Source organism: Aquila chrysaetos, chromosome Z (assembly GCF_900496995.4).
Source record: "Aquila chrysaetos chrysaetos chromosome Z, bAquChr1.4, whole genome shotgun sequence".
NCBI classification, from domain to species: domain Eukaryota; kingdom Metazoa; phylum Chordata; class Aves; order Accipitriformes; family Accipitridae; genus Aquila; species Aquila chrysaetos.
The window spans coordinates 5,271,856-5,292,206 of NC_044030.1; positions in this window are offsets into that span (position 1 = coordinate 5,271,856).

Here is a 20,351-nt window from a genome sequence, read left to right on the forward strand (position 1 = left end):
GAGATCTGAGATGCGTCATTGTGTGTGTTGGACAAGGACAGCCAGCTGCAGATCCAGAGGAGACATGTTGTGGCAGAAGCACAGCTGGCAAAATGTGTGGAGGATTTGGAGAGTGAAAAGAAATAGTTGTAACTCAGAAGGTGAACATATACCCTAGTGTCCATGGCATGTCCTTTTCCTTGCCTTACCCAGGGACATGTGAGCATTTGTCTCAAATCTGGATTTATTTGACAAAATCTAGAATTTTCAGGAATCCAGCTACCTGCTTGGCACCACCCACATCCTGAATTCCTGAGCACTGATATTTTGCAGATCAGCTCTGCAGTTCATTGCATGAGCCTTGCATCAGGCATACTGTGCAGACAGCTTACGCATGAGTAATAAATCTGATGCATTCTCAAAGGATTACTCCACTGCACATGTTCATACCTATTTGTCCAGAAAATCATGAACAGAAACACATTAACCCATGGATTAACAATAGTTCATGAGGATGAGTGAGAGATCCCAAGGCAGAAAAGAGTATTAGTAATGGATCTGATAGCCAGAACCTGAAGAAGGGGGCAATGTACAAAGAAAAGTAGGCAGAATTCAACTGGGCTATATCACTTTGCTTTCATTAATTACTAATGGGGAAGGAGAGGGGGAAGATGTATGGAAGGGAGTACAAAGAGGTTGGTAGGAAAGGGACCATGAGGCTTTCACAGCAAGGTGGTGCAAGGGATGAGTATGTCAGAAGCTGACATACGTGTACAGTGTTAGTCAGTAAGCTGTTACTAGAGGGTATTTTCTGATGTCAGTTTGTTTAAGCCTAAGAATAAATAAAAGAAACTGCCAATGATTTTACTAGAAAGGTTAAAGCAAACAAACAAACAAAAAACAAGAAAAAAAGAAAGAAAGAAAAAGGAAAAAAATATAAATTAAAAAAAATTTATTAACTCTAGCTCTTCAAAGTAGTGCATTCTATTTTCTGGTAGGAGTATTTCCAAATTTTACTTCGACTATTAAAAATGTTTTGATCTTGAGAATTTTGCAAAAATTTTCAAATAACTTGTGACAAAATGTTTATGCTTGGGTGAAAGAAGTGGAATGTAAGAAACAGATGACATAAGGAAACGGTGCCCTGTCTTTTGGTCAGGCTGAGTCCCACGCCATTAAGAAGCACCAAAGAGCTGAACAACATAGCTCTCAGCTCTGCAATTGTATAGGCCTATAGGGCAGTATTGCCATTGCTGGTAGCAGACCATAAGCTTTCTATTGCATTAGCAAGGTCTCAGTACTTAAGTTTGTCTGGGCTTTGTCTGCGGCTTTGTTTTACTTGGCTTAACTGTGACATCAATTTCTCTAATTAACTGGGTACCTGTGGCTAATTTATTTGGGGATTTTTTTGCTTGGTTGTTTGCTTTTTTGTTTTCTGGGTTGTTTTTTGGTTGGTTGGGTGGTTGATTGGATGTTTTTTTTGTGGTACAACTGTAGCTTTATGTAGATAAGAGCAGCAAGTAGGTTTTCTGTGTAGTGTGAGGTATTTACAAATCTAGCACAATGATGTAGCCCTGAAAAATACAGGCCTAGTTTGAGAGCAGATGGAGAAGATGGAGGACATCCTCTACAGGACGTAGAGGAGTACAGGGATGGGGTTATAAAGGATGGGGCATAGGCTTGGCACTGGAGACACCACAGCTATGAGAAACTCACCCATGGTTGGTTAAAAAAATGCAGATCTGGAGCTTGACAAAACTGGTTTTGGGGGTAATAAAGCAAACAAAAGAGTAGTAACCAACATACCTTAAAGTCACTATTTGTAAAAGTTGGGATGTAGCATGAAGTTGCAGACCAATGAGTAAAGCAAAAGCTGTATAAGCATTGTGGAAATTGTATGAAAGCCTCCAAAAGGATCCTAGAGTGAAGAAGAAACCACCAACACAAATATATTTCTTTTGGCAAAGGACTTCAGAAGCTGACAGCTTGCTCTAATGTCCCCCACCAAAATGAAACTGCCATCCTTAGGACCCAGAGGAGCAGTGGAAGCATGAGAATAACACCAGGAAAAGGGGAGAAATCAAGGAGTGTAACAATTTAAACTACATTATTATTTCTTTCTCTGTAACAGTTAGACCTGGACTAATAATTAGCAGACTCCTAAGATTTCAATTATTCTTACAATACTTTCTTGGCTTTATACTTATATATATGTATATGTATATGCATATACACACAAATATATGTAACATGTATAGATGCCTGTCCACAAACAAGACCATGAGTGTAATAACTCCTTTTCTCTGGCCAGATTTACAAAATGCAGACTTTTCCTTATATGAACTGTATATTTCATTGTGTGATGGGATGTATGAACAAACTGTCTCTAATCATACCACCTCGTGGTACACACACTCACTTAAACCATAGGTGTTTCCACCATGTCAGTAGGGGTGCTGCTGCCTTTCAGTCATTTTCCCATAGGTAGGATGAGCCTGTAGTGCTGCTTTTGAGGTTTCCTGTAAGAGGCTGTGTGACCTCTTCTACCCAAGTTAAAGTCACATGAGAAATGAAACTTTTTTTCAACAGGACTGATCTTTTAAGCAGGTGATCACATTTTCTTGCATTAAGGCTCATTATGGCTTTCTTCTTATTCAGTGATGTGAAAATTAAGTTTTGCTTTGTGCCTTTTTTGAAACTGGTTTAAAAAGTGTTATAAAATGGAAAGTTGAAATTGATGCAGTGAGCTTTATATATCTTGATACTACTACAATAGCAAAATAGCGTGTTCTAGACATAACTCTGCCCAGCAGTATTCTGCAGTAATGCAGTACATGCCTGCTGGATCAGATGCAGACAGCTGCGTGCTAGATGTACCCATGCTGCAAGCTGGCATGTTGCAAGTCAGTGCTTTCCAAAGGCACTTAGACACGTTAGCATAAAACTAAATTCATCATGCTGGAGAGCATATCAGGTGGCTTTTAGCAAGAAGACTGGCCAGAGCACAGTCCTCTTTCAAAGGACTATAGGGTGTTTCTTTCAGTTTTTACTGAGGTATTACCACTGCTCCCTGCAACAAATCAGTCTTAATTTGTTTTCAAGGACCCTGAAGAGAACAGATTTTCTGTACAACTGTCCTTCCAGCATACGAAATGTGGTGAGGTCTCCCACTTCTGCCAAAGAAAATGGTCCCTGGCTGTCACTAAAATGGAATTGTGTTAAACTCTTTCCATTTGGGGAGCAAAATATGAACTTTCTGCTACAGGAAGGTCATGTATCTCTCTGGTTAGGTTATGCCAGAATTAAGGCCTTTCTATTCCTGGATCAAATCCATTTTTTTTTTACATTCTATGTCATTCAAAATCTTGCAGATAGTTGCCAGAACCAGATTTTCCCATCAATAACTTACTAGTTTGCCTGTCATAGGCTCTAGCATGAGAGAAAAGATACCTAGCAGTGAAGGTGTGTGGATTTAAACAAACCAGCACGTTTACTTACTTTTTTTTGGTGATATTTTGTCTAGAAGTAAATCATGGGGCTGGGAGTGTCTTTGAGGAGATATCGTCCAGCCCTCTGCTCCAAAGTCAGTCAATCTTCAGTGATGGGTTTTTGACCCAATTTTAGAGGCCTACAGTGATGGAGCAGTTTATTCCCATTTATTCCAGTGCTTTTCTTTGTAATATAATTCAGAAACTTCTGTGCTACAGCCAATACTTTTCAGCCCATTTGCTGCAGACATGGAAGAAACACTGGTTTCTTTTTTTTTCTTCAGCTTCTTAAATACTTGAAGATTTTTATCATATTTTTACACCCCTCTCAATCTTGGATATTTTTGCTGTTTGAAGTGCTTCTTGGCAGCCTTTTCCAGAAAACGATATTTTCTGTAAGTGCTCCATGCAGAAGAATTACGTTGGTTTTGCCCAGAACTGGAGTTAAAGCTCCTTGACCTGCCATGGCTACTGATAACAGTTTCTGTGGTAGCATGATGTTTAACACAGCTTAGTTGCATTTATCCAAGGTCCTTTGCAGGTTTTAGGAGTTCTGTACCTCTGCAACTACAATGTTGGATTCAATTTAGAGAGTTTAAACTAGTTTGGATATAAACAAATCATAATTTCAGCTTAGATTCTGTATCCTTTCCATTAGTAAAGTTCTGGTGGTCTCATTTGGTTAGTTGAAACAGACGGGATTAATAGGTAAATCATTCACTGTCACTTTCCAGGAAGTATGTTGTCCTCAATTAAATAATGAATTTTGTTATCAATGGCTTTCAGCCTAATACCTTTGACATTCCTTGTATTCACTTCAAAAACTTTTTAAAAAATGAACTCACAGATCAACATTGTTTTGTCGTCCTCAGAGAAATTATATTTTGATAATGACACAGATCTAGTGGGTCTGTAGGACCCAGGTTCAGAAGACATGAGGAATAAAGTGGATTTAAAGATCGGACAAACTCAAGATGGAACCTTAATATTAGTCTAAAACTGGTTCTAATAATTAATTTTAATGGTCATTAAGTACTTGTACTATAAAGTGTTCCCAAGAAATATAAAGTATTAACTAATAAATAGAAGTTCTTAGAATCAAATTATCTCAAAATTCAAATTTACTTTTTGTGTTCTATTTTCTTGGATTCTTTGGCATGCTGTGCTCAAAAAGAAATGCTCACCCAAAATGTAGCAGAAGTTCAACAGAACATCTTAATCTGACATTTTCAGGTCTTCTTCTAGGCCTTCACATCTGTGATTGCTCATTATGGCAAGCATCTTGTGTGGGTGTTAATGGAATCTGTGATGGATCTTGAGCTGGACTCCAGAATGAAGATTTGCTGTTCATTTCATTAAGGCTACCGTCTCCTTTAGAAACAATCTGACTGTAACTTCAGTGTACCATGGAGTGGCAAAAAGCTGAACAAACCAGGATGCTTAATACAGTGACCTTATCGAGTCCTCGGGAAGTGAAATGGAATATCTGTTCCACTGAATGGTCAAAAGAGCAGGTACAATGATTTTGCAAATACAAAGAATCCAGACAAAGGCACATACTACTGTGGAGCATGGTATTTTGCATAGAATGAGGAGCTAATTTTTGCAGTGCTGGCATTTTCCAGTTTACCAGCTGAATTTAGCAGCAGGTGAATACAGTTCAGCGAGTATGTGCAATGAAAGCTTGGCCTTCTAGCTTGGAGATTTTCTTACTGTGTGTTTTAAGGAGGTTGTGTGTCTGGAAGAAGGAGAATGTTGAGGAGTATGCCTCTAAGCCTAGGAGTAGAAGTTGTCATAACATTAAATGATATAATAAATACAGTAAAAGAGATTAATGAAAAGAGAGGAAAGTCTGCACACATTTTTGCATCAATGCATGTTGTTTAATGCAAGCTTTCAGGTTCCGCAGTGTTATAATACTGAAAAGATTGAGACTCATAAAATTATTACATTCCTTTAAAAAGAGGTCATACTCCTTTCCTAGCTGTTGTGACTGAAATTGATCCTAGATCACATACAGCACAGAGATTCACTGTGGAAAGACTTCTGCTCTGTTTTTTAGTTTTTTTTTTCCCCTTGTCTCTCTCCAGTGTATATCAGGGGGATCTGTCAAGTGGGCAGTACTGCATTCCCAGCCACAGTCTCAGGTCCACTGTAAATGTTGTAGAACTCTGGCTCCTGTTGGTATATGCCTGAACTCCTAGGGCATCGGAGTTCAATTCCAACCTCTCATTACTCCAGCATACCGCAAATCTGTCTTTTTCCTTGCTTAATCTTTTTCCTCACCTTCTCATCACCTCCACTGCTATGGCCTTTCAGTGCTTCTGCACTGATTCTCTGCTCACTTCTTAAAAGTGGTACAGAAAGAAAGACTGCTTTTTTTATGCTGCATCCTTGGCTATAGGAGCTTTTCTACATATGTTGCTCATGTTTTTATCCATCAGTTACCATGGGGGAGAAGGCAGAAAGGGATCCTCAAAAGAAGACAGTCTCTTTTAGAAGTGCCTTGTTAATAACAAAAGCAATTAGCAAGAAAGACTTGGCATCATTCCTACATTATCACTTTTGAAAGCAATTGATTATTACCAATGTTTTAACAGCTCTTGTAGAAACATGGTCCTCTGTAGAAGGCCCACTTAAGATAACTGTATGCCATCTTGGTGTTTAAAGACATTGTTCTGAGTCATTTCCATCATGTTGACTGTAAGTACATGACAAAGTAAGGTGAGCATATATCCTTTTAGCAGTCTTTCAGGGAGACTTCCTGTTATGAATCAAAATCAGACCCCTTTTGGTCCATATTGAGATGATGCAATGATTGTGAAAAAAAAGGAGAGCTATTTTTTCCCCATTTTATTTAGTGTTCTAAAACTCTAAAAAGTAAACTCCAGTGCCAAGACTGGGTATAAAGGAAACTGTTTTTCCTACCTAGCAGGACTGGGTAGTAACTTGTCTTTTATAGTGTCAAATTAACCATGGTCATGGACTATGTGTTTTTTTTTTTCTTTAAGAAATTTCAGTATCCTTGTGTTCTGCAAGATTTTTTCCTCTGCTTTAGAATATAAGTAAAACCTAAAATCTGACTATTGTAAACAGATAATTGTATTCAGAAATAGAAGTTCACAGAAATAAAAAGATACTAAAGCCACATTCTGAATAATTTCATTGAAATAAGGTAAATATGTTTACTGTAGTATATGTCCACATCTTCTAGAAAAGTTGCCTGCAACCTGAACTCTACAGCAATAACTGCATTAGCATTCTGCAAAAGTTTATCTTTTAGAAGCATTTCTTATATTAGGCAATTAAAGGAGCCTATGAAGTTGACTTTCTTACAGTGTATCTTCATTTAATTGAAAATTAAATTAAAATTCAAGAAAATCTCCAGTCCTTATGAATCAAGGTCCAAGGCCATTGTTTGTTTATTTCTCAGTTCATTTCTTAGTTATTTGTCATCTGGAAATCAATGAGAAAGAGCATGTCAAATGAAAGGACACATTTCATATTATGACAAATCCGTCTGATGAAGATCAAGAAAGGCCATCTGCCATTTCAGCTTTCAGAAATGGGATTTCTGTCAATCATCATGCAACAGATGGGTACTCTCCCATGCTTTAAAATACGATTTTGTGTTTCTTGTATTGGGATAAAGTGGGTGTACTGAGAATAGACAAGTTTGATTTGATCTTTAATAAAATGGTAAGAAGCAGTCTGAAACAGGTTATTCTCTCTTATATTTTGCACTACTGATATGTAAGAGTGGTATTGATATTCCTCTTTCAACTATTCAGAGGGGGAGGGGGAACATTTCCTGAAGTATTGGTGCAACTGTACCACTATATATCCTGCTAAACCTTTTATTGTTTTCAGATCAATGCACTGCTGGTTGCTGGGTTCTCCTCTGAAAGAAAGGAGAATAATACATTGTGTCTGGGATAGATTTAAAAGTTGTATTTAGTTTCTATACTCAAATGCTACAGAGGTGTAAGACTTTGTTTTTCCCCTTTACACATCACATTTTCTTCTGGTACATAATATTGTGTGAGTTTCTGAAAGCAAATACAGAAAAACACAGTTTTAAAGAATCAACATAAAAATGCCACTTTCCTGATTTTTTTTTGTCCTCCTGAGAAAAAATGGTGCTAATGTCTTCTACTTAACTGTGAAACACACTAGTGCCAAACTAATTAAATGTAGTATTTATCACTCATTTCCTCCTTCCACAATCATGAACTTGGAAACAAAATTAACATCTGAAACAGAACACTTCTCAGTGTTTCATATATACAGATATTCATAAAATAGATGTAATATTATATACATTATTTCTATCAATTCATCATGATCATTTTTAGAGATAATACAAATGTATGAATATCTTAGCATAAAATTGTTGTTCAATATTTAGTAATTTTTTAAATTTTCATTTAAAAACATAATAGGTTTTAAAGTAATGTGAAGGTATTTGGAGGTCTAGGTCTACTGCACAGTTTTAAGAAAAATAGGGGGTATCATTTGAAGACTGATTTTCAGGAAAGTGATGTTGAAGACTAATGTATTGGGTTTGCGTGGGAAGGTTTCAGTAGCAGGGGGTCTACAGGGGTGGCTTCTGTGAGAAGCTGCTAGAAGCTTCCCCCATGTCCAACAGAGCCAATACCAGCTGGCTCCAGGACGGACCTGCCACTGGCCAAGGCCGAGCCCATCAGCGATGGTGGCAGCGCCTCTGGGAGAACAGATTTAAGAAGGGGGAAGAAAAGTTGCTGCACAACAGAAAACTGGAGCCATAAAGAGGGGTGAGAACATGTGAAAGCAACACCGCTGCAGACCCCCAGGTCAGTGCAGAAGGAGGGGAGGAGATGCTCCAGACACCAGAGCAGAGATTCCCCTGCAGCCCGTGGGGAAGACCATGGTGAGGCAGGCTGTCCCCCTGCAGCCCAGGGAGGTCCACGGGGGAGCAGATCTCCACCTGCAGCCCGGGGAGGACCCCACGCCAGAGTAGGGGGACGCCTGAAAGAGTCTGGGAAGCCCGCGCTGGAGGAGGCTTCTGGCAGAACCTGTGGCCCCGTGGAGAGAGGAGCCCACGCTGGAGCAGGTTTGCTGGCAGGACTTGTGACCCCGTGGGGGACCCACGCTGGAGCAGTCTGTGCCTGAAGGACTGCAGCCTATGGGAAGGACCCATGCCAGAGAAGTTCGTGGAAGACTGTCTCCCGTGGGAGGGACCCCAGCCTGGAGCACAGGAGGGGCGAGGAGTCCTGCCTCTGAAGAGGAAGGAGCGGCAGAGACAACGTGCAAGGAACTGACCCCAACCCCCATTCCCCGTCCTTCTGCGCTGCTGGGCAGGGAGAAGATGGAGAAAATGGTGAGTGGAGTTGTGCCTGGGAAGGAGGGAGGGGTGGCAGAAGGTGTTTTGAGATTTGGTTTTATTTCTCATTACCGTAATCTGATTGGATTGGTAATAAAGTCATATCCCCAAGTTGAGTCTGTTTTGCCCATCAGGGTAATTGGTGAGTGATCTCTCCCTGTCCTTATCTTGACCCACCAGCCTTTCATTATATTTTCTCTCCCCTGTGCAGCTGAGGAGGGGGAGTGATAAAGCAGCTTTGGTGGGCACCCAGCATCTGGCCAAGGTCAACCCACCACAACCTATTGAAAGTAAAACCATAGGCTTAGGTGAGCTCCCAGTTTTGCAATTCAAGCTCAGTAGCGCAAAGTGTAAGAAGACCTTGTAGCCCTCTACAATGAGATGGCTGGCTTAGTGGATGAGAGAAGAGTGGTGAACACTGCTTACCTCAACTTTAGTAAGTCTCTGATGCTGCCTCCTATATCATTCTCATAGACAAACTGATGAAGGGCAGGCTAGGTAAATGGACAGTCAGGTGGATTGAAAACTGGCTGAACTGCTGGACTGAAAGAGTTGTGATCAGCAGCACAAAGGTCAGCTGGAGGTCAATCACTAGAAGAGTGAGGGCCAGTACTGGAGCATCTGGAGTGCTGTGTCCAGGTCTAGGCTCCCCAGTGCAAGAGAGGCATGGAGCTACTGGAGTTATTCCAGCTCTGGGACACTGAGATGATTAAGGAACTGGAGCATCTCTCCTATGAGGAAAGGCTGAGAGAGCTGGGACTGCTCAGCCTGGAGAAGGGAGGGCTCATGGGTGTCTTAGTCATGTATATAAATACCTGATGGGTGGTGGCAGGAAAGTGGAGCAAGACTGTTTCCCATGGTTCCAGTAACAGGATAAGAAGCAATGGACACAAATTGAAATACAGGGAATTCCACCTAAACATAAGAAAACTTTGTTATTTTGAGCGCAATTGAACACTGCAACAGGTTGCCCAGAGAGGTTGTAAGGTCCCAGTCCTTGGAGATACTTAGAATCCATGTGGACAAGGTCCTGGGAAAGCTGCTCTAGTTCAGACTGCTTTGAGCAGGAAACTTGGAGAAGACAATCTCCAGAGTCCCTTTCAACTTCGGCAATTCTGTGTTTCTGTGAAAAATTATCTTTCAAACACTCTATGTGAATTTTCCCTTTATCCAAAGGGATATTTATTGTTATTTTATCATTACTTCATTGGTTTATGGATGCTGAAGGCAAAGAAAGAAATTTCAGTCCTGAGAAGTTTGCTAGAAAAAGTTCTAATTGCCTGGTTTTCCCTGTCTTTTTTTTTTTTAAGAGAGATTTGAAGTATTTTATTATACAGGCTACGTATACGTTGTCACACAGCACAGCACAATATAAGTAGGTTGTAGAGAAGATTAGATGGTGCTGAGGCATCCACACCATGTCCACACTGAGCCTTTCTTCAGACAGCCTTACCTCTTGGACTGGATGCCCACTAGCAGTTGAAGCAAATTTAGTACATTACTGAACATCTTATTTTGGTTTCCTTTAATCTGAAAGGAAGACAGCTTTAATGTGGCACTAATGCACCATGAAAACTGAAGCATGGGAAGTGGGGCTAAATGGGAGATTGGCTTCAAAATTGCACTGCTGGTCTTTCTGAAATAAAATGCTGATGTGGACAGACCATTACTTGCTCTTTCCCTAACCCTTCCAGAGCAGCTGACTTTTCAGTGCTGTTCTGTTTTATGGTCTGATTGTTACCATTTCCCTCTAACACATAACCATAGTCAACACATCTGGATTGTCCACACTCAGAGCAAAGAGGCAAACCTGTAATTCTGTGAAATTTAAGAAGGCTGGAATCCTGGAAGCCCCTAAATAGACTTCTTCATCTATCCAAGGATTACCTGCCTCACCAGCATCCATCTGGAATAGGAAGCATCTTACCAGCAGCTTCCTGCCACTATCAGTGGAATGGCAGGGTGGAGAAAAAACAGTTTCCATTAGAAAAAAGTTAGAAGAAGCTGGTAAATACCTTGTATGTGTATGTGTGCCTATGCAAGAGACAACTATGGAAGAGCTGCTAGTGAAAGGACAGATGGTGATGCAGATTTCAACAGGAACCTGAAGGCAAAGCATGAAGAATGCTGTGTCTGTGCAAGTAAATTAAATATACCCTGGAAAATATCCTGGTTCTGAGGGCAAAAGTCATGGAATGGCTTACCTTGTTGCTAGCAAATTGTTTTATTCTCTAAAACATGATGGCCTCACATAAACTGTCTGCTAGGCAGACTGACCTTTGTCTGTGGAACATTCTTGAGAGTTTTTTCGGAAGGTACCTCGTGTCATCAGCTGTGCTACAGCACTCATTATAAATATTTCTATGCATTGTTTCACTTCCTAATACAGATGTATCAAAACTAGAGGAAAAGCAGCACAGGTAGGTAGTCTGTAAATCTGGGAGACCCTCAGTATTTGTTTCCATCTTAACTCGACAGTGCACTATTTTCCTTGTGTCTTTCCATAGTTTTCAGCCCTAACAAGATCCTATTGTAATACTTAGTTGAGTTTTGGTTTTCCTGTAGCTGTAGAGGGAGAGAGAGGGAAAATGAATGTGTACAATCATGGTGTACATGACATTTTAATTATAGATGCCAATGGACTTTGCTGAAGTTGGACATTTTATATATTTTTTTGAAAGTCAAGGAGTTAGGTGATGTCCTAGAGTAGAGCATATTATGTCATCATTATCTTATGGACCTCAATGCACTGATTTGGATTGTCAAATATGAATGATCTATTTCAGTAATGTAATAACCCTAAAAGAGGTGCTGCAACAATTACGTATTACAAATCATGGAACATTGCTCTGAGTAACTGTTTGGAAATTGCTAATTAATCATCTCACTCATTTAGCTCTCCATCTTGCATGTTTACAGGCTCAGAGATTCTCAAATGTAGGAAGGAATCAGTTTCTCCTTTTATAGCTTTATCCTGATTTTTAGAGGGGACTTGACAGTTTGAAAGACTTCTTTCTGGAAAAGTATGCTTCACCTCAAATCTGTTATTCTAATGTTACATTTTATACAAGTGTAGAAACAGCATCAGGTATAGACCAAATTCCTTTCTTTCATAAACAAAAGAAACATAGTTTCCTTGTTACTTTTAATTAAAGCAAAGGTGAAAACACAGTATAATTTCTTCTTTCCTTTGAAGTTAATTTTCACACATTTCTGATAGTATAATTAAATACTTGTCTGTTTAAATTAATGACTTAAAAAAAAATCATCAAATTTACTTCTTAATTATCTGATGTTCCCTGAGTCTCAGGCTGATATTTACCACACAATTCTTAAAGCTTTGAATTCACTGAATGAAGTGCTTTCAATGATTTACCACTCGTAAACTGTAAAGAAGATGAAAAAGGTAAATAATACAAATTATGATAGATTTTTGCTAATAAAATACACCACCCGACTTCCAATTCCATTTTATAGACTTCATAGAAGGCAGTTGTTCCAGCTCCTGGTCCACTGAAAACAACAGAAACATTTCTTATTTCATTGATGAACTTTAGTTGATGATTTTTATATATATATATATATATATATATATATATATTTATTTATTTATTTATATTTATATATATAAAAGTAAGGTCATTTCCTCGGAAAAAGCACATGTGGCTTATCCCTAAAAGGTTGAAAAATGAGTAAACTAAATTTAATTCAGGGAGACTAAGATATCTTTTCTTGTGCTTGTTTTGGCAAGTTGGAGATGAAAGTATATAGGGTGAATGCATTTTTTTGGTGTTTCTTGGTTCTGAATGTTAAACAACTTGAAAGTTGGAGTAGGCTACTTGGAGTAGCCCTGCTTTATTTGCTTACTTGCTTCTAAATTAAGAAGATAATTTTTAAAAGATTAAACTAAGATTTTTCTGTTCCCTAGTTATTTATAAGCAGTTATGGTTTCTCACATTTAGTTATTTTAAATTATATACTGTAGAATAGTTTACAAACTATCACTGGTCTGTTGAATATCTGTAAGTAGTTATCAGCACTTGTTCATAAAAACTGAATTTCTGTTAGCAGTTTTTGATTAGATTCAATGAGAATATGCATGCTCTTGAAGTTAATTTCAGGATGTGATTTCAAAGTTAGATCAACACTCAGCCCTTTCAGAATCCCTCTCACAGCAGAGGTCATTTACTTTCATTAACCCACTAGACAAATAAAACTGTTAGAATCAAATTTCTATTGAGGCAGTGATCTTTAAAGAATTTGGAATCCATTCCCATGAATATCATCTGTTTAGAATTAACTATTTGCCATTTTTGTCTCTATGCAGTAGAGTAGGAAATGCATTTGTTAGAATGTTTATACAAAATGAACAAACACGTGTAAGAAAACAACTGACATGAATTAATATGTTAATTTCCTTAAAGGTTACAGAAGTTGTAAGATATTTGCCTAACTTTTCCTCAGTACTGTATATAAATTATGCTTACTTTCCCTTTTTTAAGTCAAACATCCTGTCTGCTTCAGGTAATGCATCTTAAAATACAATGTATTCACAGAGTCTGGGGCCAGAAGAGATCATTAACTGATGTATTCTCAGCTCTTGTGTTTAGCACAGACCATTGCACCTCACTCATTCTTCTCTATGTTGAACTCAAGAAATTGCACATTTGGGTAAAGTGAGCCTCTCAGGAGGCATTAAGTTTTGAAATGAGGGCATCTGCAAGAGGAGACCTGCTGACAGTAGTCAGTGTCCAGCACTGAACTGAATACCCGTTCCTGAAAAATCTTTCTAGAAACACATACATTGTAAGATTGTTTCCCTTTTTTAATTGCTTTTTCAATTGTTACCCTGTTGTGACTGAAAAGGACTTAACTGCAAGGTTCAAGCAAGTGATTTATTTGAACTTCACTTACAGGCCTAACATGCCACAATTGCAGGTTTTACAGATACAATGGAGGAATGCACTATTGCAATTTTTTAAGGCAAGAGTAGTACATTATTACAACCACAAGCGATTCACAGATAACCACAAGCACACATGCGTTTACAAACTTAAAGCATAAACAATATTCACTTACCCCTCCAGGTAAGGGCTTTCAATCCCAGGGGAGTTACCTCGACCGGCATCCTGATCAAGGCAGGGGGAAGGGTTTCCTTCGCAAGCCAACTGTATAGTTGGAGAAGTGACTCCCCCATTTCCAACCTGAATCTTAGAGTTTTTATCCCCTGACTTGTGGAATGGTGTGTATGACTACGTCTGAGTGGATTATGATATATGCCTAAATGGATTATGTATATCTGAGTGGAGTTTCCCCTTATCTTTCCTTTGCTGGTCTGTGATTGTTTGAATACACAAGGTTGTCATTTGAAACTGAAGCTGAAACCCTCCAGGTTTTGGGTTTGTTTGGGTTTTTTTTAACCTTGCTTCCTCAGCAACTGAATAGTGGTTGGATTGAGATTCAGGGCATACTATTTGTTAAGGGATTTCAAGGCTCAGTTCAGGTTTTGGTTCTTTGAATGGTGCAGCCACCGCCCTGTTTAGTTTAGGGTTTATCAGACAACCCAGGGCTAAGCTGTCTACACAGCTCCCTGTGGGTCGTCCCTGCAGAGAGACAGGACCTCAAGGCAACCCAAGGCTGGGTCACTTTTGTAACCCCCCACGAGTCGCCTGTGTGCACTAGACATGGTGAAACTCATTTGTGAACTATGAGCCGGACAATCCACACACCTGTTAAGGCTCTTGCAGCCTTTTCTGCCATGTTTATAGGGGCTGATATCCAATTAAGCATCCTATTGCTATTCTGCTCATCTACTTCCTCTTTTGAAAAGCTGACACAAGTTACAACATTCCAGAATTTTCCCAGGAACCCAAGATTTAAGAAGCAAGTCAATTGACAGAGCTTGTCCCACTAAATGGTTAAAACTGTGCCTAGTCTACTGAATAATATCTATGGAGAGATCATCAATAACTAATGATTCTGAGGTATTCAATAACGTATCAGCCATTCTGGTAAAGAGATGGGATGTGGCATGATCCATTGCTGCTTCAGTGTGTGGCATGATCTTCTGGTCCTTGTAGTCATGAAGATTTTTGAAATGGAAGGGTTTTTTTTTCTAAATCTGGTTTGAAATACTTATGCTGTACACCCCCTGCATCTTCTCTCCACGCCCCACACCCCCAAAAGAAACCCTCAACAAAACTTTTTTCCTATATGTAGTACTATTATCTCTTTGTGAGCAGTGAAATATAAAGGAATGTGGTCATACAGAACATCAGCATACTTGTACTTGATGTCTGACTCAGGAACTTAAACTATCAGCGTGGCAACTTAGACATGGCTTGAAAGCTATCCAAGTTATAATTTCCTGTACTAGAAAATTAGATATGCTACCTGGATGTGGCTATTCAAATACTTCAATGGGTTTACCAAGATGTTCTTTACAGCCTGAAGATATTCTTAATTTATCTTGATGTGAAGCTCATCATCTTTTAGGATTATATGACTCCGGTATGATTTAAAGCAATATCCAAATTCTGGTACATTTGTCAGAAAAATGCTTCACCTTCCTCTCTTTTTCCATCATATCAGGTAGCTACAGAGTCAAAAGCGATCCTCTCCCTTAGAGCTTTTAAGTTAGAGAATATTTGTTCCTTTTCCTGCAAAGCAAAGTAATGCATATGCACATTTTAGCGTACTTTTAAAAATTCTAAGTTCAACTACAGGCAAGCTAGATATAAAATACCAAAAGTAGTCTTTGTCCTCTAGAGTTTTGATTTTGATGTTCTCTCTGCCCGCTCACGTTCTTCTGCATGCTCTTTGGCTGCAGAGCTCATGTCACTGGATACTAAGTAAATAGTCAATATTACTAAAAAATAAACATTTCCATGTAATTCAGCTAATTCTGTGGGACTACGTCAACTTACAGGGCCCTAGGACACTTTTCACTTATTGTGGGTTTCTTCTGTGAGCTCTTGAGACTGAATGCATTTGTGTTCACCACAGACAATACACACTGGTGGTTGTTTAACACTGTACTTTATCAGATTCATACTGCTCAAGATGTCAGTTCTCCGGCTGAATGCCACAGCGTGCTCATTACTATTAGTAGTACTGTAGCGATGTAGCCTCTGAGTGCTGAGCTTCAGAATTTTTAGTGTCAAATAAGAAAAAAGTATCTTCCTATATGAAAACAACATACAACCTTACTGGGAAAATGAAGGAACCAAATTCTACCCAGGAATGAAAGCCTGCAGTAAAGCTTATCTCTTTTAGCAGGTATCACTCTAGACTTTTCTGAAATATGCTGGGGAATATATAGGAACTAAATTATACATGAAACAATTGGAAATGAGCTTGAAGGAGTGACTACCCACAATGGTAATCATAATTCTATACAGTTGATTAAGGATAAACCCTCTAAATGCTTTTTATACATTCTTAATCTTGCCGTTTGCTCAGAAAATCACCACATTTAAATTGATGCACTTTTCTTCTTAAATTTTATGTTAGCTCTTCATCAAAATAATGCAGGCAAATTACAGAGAATTAGTAGTATCTGAGACCACAATTTAATAATTGCCATATTACATATCCAGTTTTGGTTATCAGATGATAATTGGATCAAATTACTTTTCTCATGTGGCACACTCCAGTCTACTCTTTTTGTGCATCTCTAATACTCAAAATATCCTTACATGGTAATATCACAGTACATCCCTTACTGAATAATGTCATTAGCTTCTAGTTAAGACTAAATTTATAGCTTTAACTGAAACCTTGTTAAAGTGTAAGAAAAGAAAAAATGGGCTACTGCAGGAAGCAATAATGTAAACCCTTCCCCCCCCCCCCCAAAAAAAACCCAACACACCAGATATCTAATATAGTGATCAAATCAGTCATTAAATTGTTGCCCCAATTATTCCTCTATGGCTTTAATAACCACAGAAAAGTTATTAACCTCCACTGATTTTTCAAGAAATGCACATAGCTCTAATTAAACAAATATTTCATTTTCCAAATTCTTATCAAGAGAAGACACAGCTCACAACAATTATTGGGTTTAATTAGCTGAAGAGTGGTTTCTGCACTGAGCAATAGTAACCCTTAGATAATTTCTGCTTTTTGTTCCTTTCTTTGTATGATGGTTCCAAAACCGAAAAAAGAAACAAAGAGTGATTAAAAAGACAGCCCCACCCCACACAAATCATGTTGATTAGGAGAAGTTTCTATTTATCCAGCTTCTCTATAGAAGTTTCCTACCTATGTCAATTTTCTTTAAAGCTGTTCTATTTCAGAAGTCCTTGGAAGTCAAGGAAATGTCTTGTTTTCCTCCCATAGTGATTTTCTTAAACATTTGCATCCTCTGAAGTAGTACTTGAAACATTATACTGTAGGTATAAGGGAAAATTTTGTGATACTTAAATGTTTATAATAATTCAGCTTTGAGAGGGATAGAATTTGGCTTCTTTTCATATTTCTTTTGTTCCAAAGTGTTCCTTATGTCTCTTTTTAATTTTCTTTTTATTGAGGTGTCAGTCTTCAAAAGCAAGTTTTTGGATTGTTGTAATATGGCAGGTTCTTCACTTGTCGAACGCAAGGACAAAGCACTTGAGAGCTAACTGGAGAAAACAACCTTTCGCTAGAATGATGAGTGGACATCCTGACTAAAACATATGTGGTAGTCCATAAATCAAAGTCAGCAGAGAAAATTAATATTGCAGTTATTTGCTAATCTGCATTAAGTCTAGAGAAATAAAAAGATCACATTGTTATCATATACCTATTCTTACTATATTGCTGAGAGCTGTTTTAGTCTATATAAGTCTGATTTGGCTGATAGAAATACATGTTGTGATAAGACACTTACTCCATTGCAACGATGCTCTTTCTTGAACCTGGTGAAGCCACTTAGCAAATTTGTTATGTCTGATAATGAGAAATTAGGGAAAAAGGAAACAAGGAATTACATGAAAGGGTTACCTAGAACATGGCAGGCCCTACTGAAGTGTTTTATCTTGGCAGAAATACAGGCATGGCAAATCTAGGTTTAAAATACTTCTTGTCAGAAGTGAACTTCATTGTAGATACATTGATAGCTATGTTATTACCCAAAAAGGTTTCAGTGACCTTGTTTGTTGGTTGGAAGGAAAAATAAATACGCAGTATTTTGTTACATTGTGTCGTTCTAGGTTAACAATACCACTTAATGTTAAATTTCAATAATATAGACACAGTAATGGGATAATACTTGCTGAGATAGGTTTCACCAACTGATTTCTGAAGCTAATAAGAATTAAATTTTAATGCACTAATTAATGTGGCAAAGAACAGCTTAGCAAATAAATAGGCAAAGTAGATAAATTAAGTTGTGAAGTTTTTGTGTTGTGGAGAATCTCCTAGGTGTGATGTTTCTGAACACCAGCCCTCACACTTCTGCTAGCTTGCTTAGGAAAACAACATTATCAAATTAATAAGAAAAAGCAAATATAAAAATATCTAAGAATGTTTTCTTCTGATTATTGCAAAGTAAATCTGACTTGTAAAGATTTTGGTATGAAACTATCAATACCTAACAATTGGACCCTGTATTAATTTCATTCTTCTCAGCTCTTTGGTCTTTTTATGTGAATAGTCCTGGCCTAGTTTTGTTTCTGTTCACTGGAGTAAATGTACCAATTTGCTTTTCATTTAGTAAAATTATACCATGCCATAAAAATTCTGGGTTACAATTTATACAGGAGACTGGTTTTGTTGGGTGGTATCTTTGACTAAATATATCTGACGAATTCATTCCTCCCCATGGAAGAGTCCTGGTAAACATTGATGTTCAGCATGTGCTGTGCAGCCAGAGCCATGGTTATTTCAGAGAATAGATTGTGCAAGAAAAAAACATTCAAAACTGGGTGACTTACTGGGTGACTTACTTGGAGATTCCTCAGAGTCAAGAACAAGTACAGAAACACTGATGCAACAAAGGCTGAAGTTAAATTTGAGTAGAATTTCATTACTCCTAAGCCTAGGTCTTCTCTGTTACAAATATTTTGTAACTTTCTTTGACAATTCAATAACCTTTAAAAAAAAAAAAGCCTTAAGCATTCAGTCAGCAAAATCTCCCTTTGATTATTTATATTTGAAGAAAGCTCTCTGAATCTTAAAAATTGCCTTATGATAGCTAAGTCTGAAAAAATACATGAGTAGGAGGCACAGAAGTGCAATATCTTACATGCCTAATGTTATGCTGTCAAATGTATATTATCAAGAACAACCCTTTAGCCATTTATGAGGGAAGGAAATGCTTCAAAGACAGGCTAATGGCAGTCAGGCTGTGTATAGTATTAGTCAGAATATGAAATTGCAACAGTAATAACGGTATTACTTACTAGCATGTGAGCACAGTAACTTTCCTCAATAAGCTAGAGAATGAATTATATACCTTTTCTATCTCCCTTCCACACGCCCAGGCTCCAGCAGATGACAATGTGTGTGAATACCAAAAACTGTTTTCTTGAAAGCAATTCATGTTGAAAATTCATTCCCTGTAGTAGAGTCGGACAGGAGAATGTGCATTTGATAGACTATATTTATTATGAGAAGTGTTTGGTGTCCTGTCCCCGCCCCCCCCCCCCCCTTTTTTTTTTTTTTTTTTTCCAAATTAGCAGTTTTACCTGTGCCAGTGCAGCTATTGGACTGCACAATCAGGTAGATTGATTAGCCATAGACAGAACAGCACATCTATTCATCTCCTTTCTCTTGCTGAATTGAGCAAGAAAAGCACTGTAATTCTAGCAATAATCAAGTGTTAATTGAGAATGGTTAACTTGTGGCAAAGTTTGTTTTTATCCTTTCTTGCAGTCCTCCTCATGTTGTAGTCTCTTTGCTCTCACACATGAAGATTTATAAGGGGCTTTGATGTCTGCCTGGCTCTACCCCGCATCATCAGCAGTTGCTTAGCAGGAGAAGGTAGTGTCATCTGATAGGTCATGATGTATGTTTGTATTGAAAACCCAGCAGCTGCATTCAGATAGATAAAAAGGGAAGAGGAGAGAAAGGAGAATTTTAGCTAAGAATCAATATGGAAAAGCAGAAAAAAATCTTATTACTACTCTTGTGTTCCTAACAGTTTCCTTGTTTCCTGAGAAGCTCTGCTGTGAAGTGTTAGCAATGATACATAGCTCTTACCTTATTGACTGTAAGATCCTTGAATATTGCACTTCTCTGTTTACCCAACACTTTTGGAGGAGCTTATTCAACTGCTTGGTGTAGGAAGGAGCTACTTTTCTCCACTAGTGGTTCATTTGCTGAGGTGTAGTATGGAGGTAATCAGGAGTTTGCTTTTCTAGCAGTAAGTTATCTTTCCTGCTGGTCAGCTATAGTTCTGAGGTGACAGGACCAATGATAAATATATAAAAAATGCACTATTGTTACAGTTAAGCCTCAGTTACCTGTAAGCAGATTGTCTGATGCGCGAGTTAGGTGTAACATGGATGCAGGAGTGCTTGAGTACACGCTGGCAGATTTCG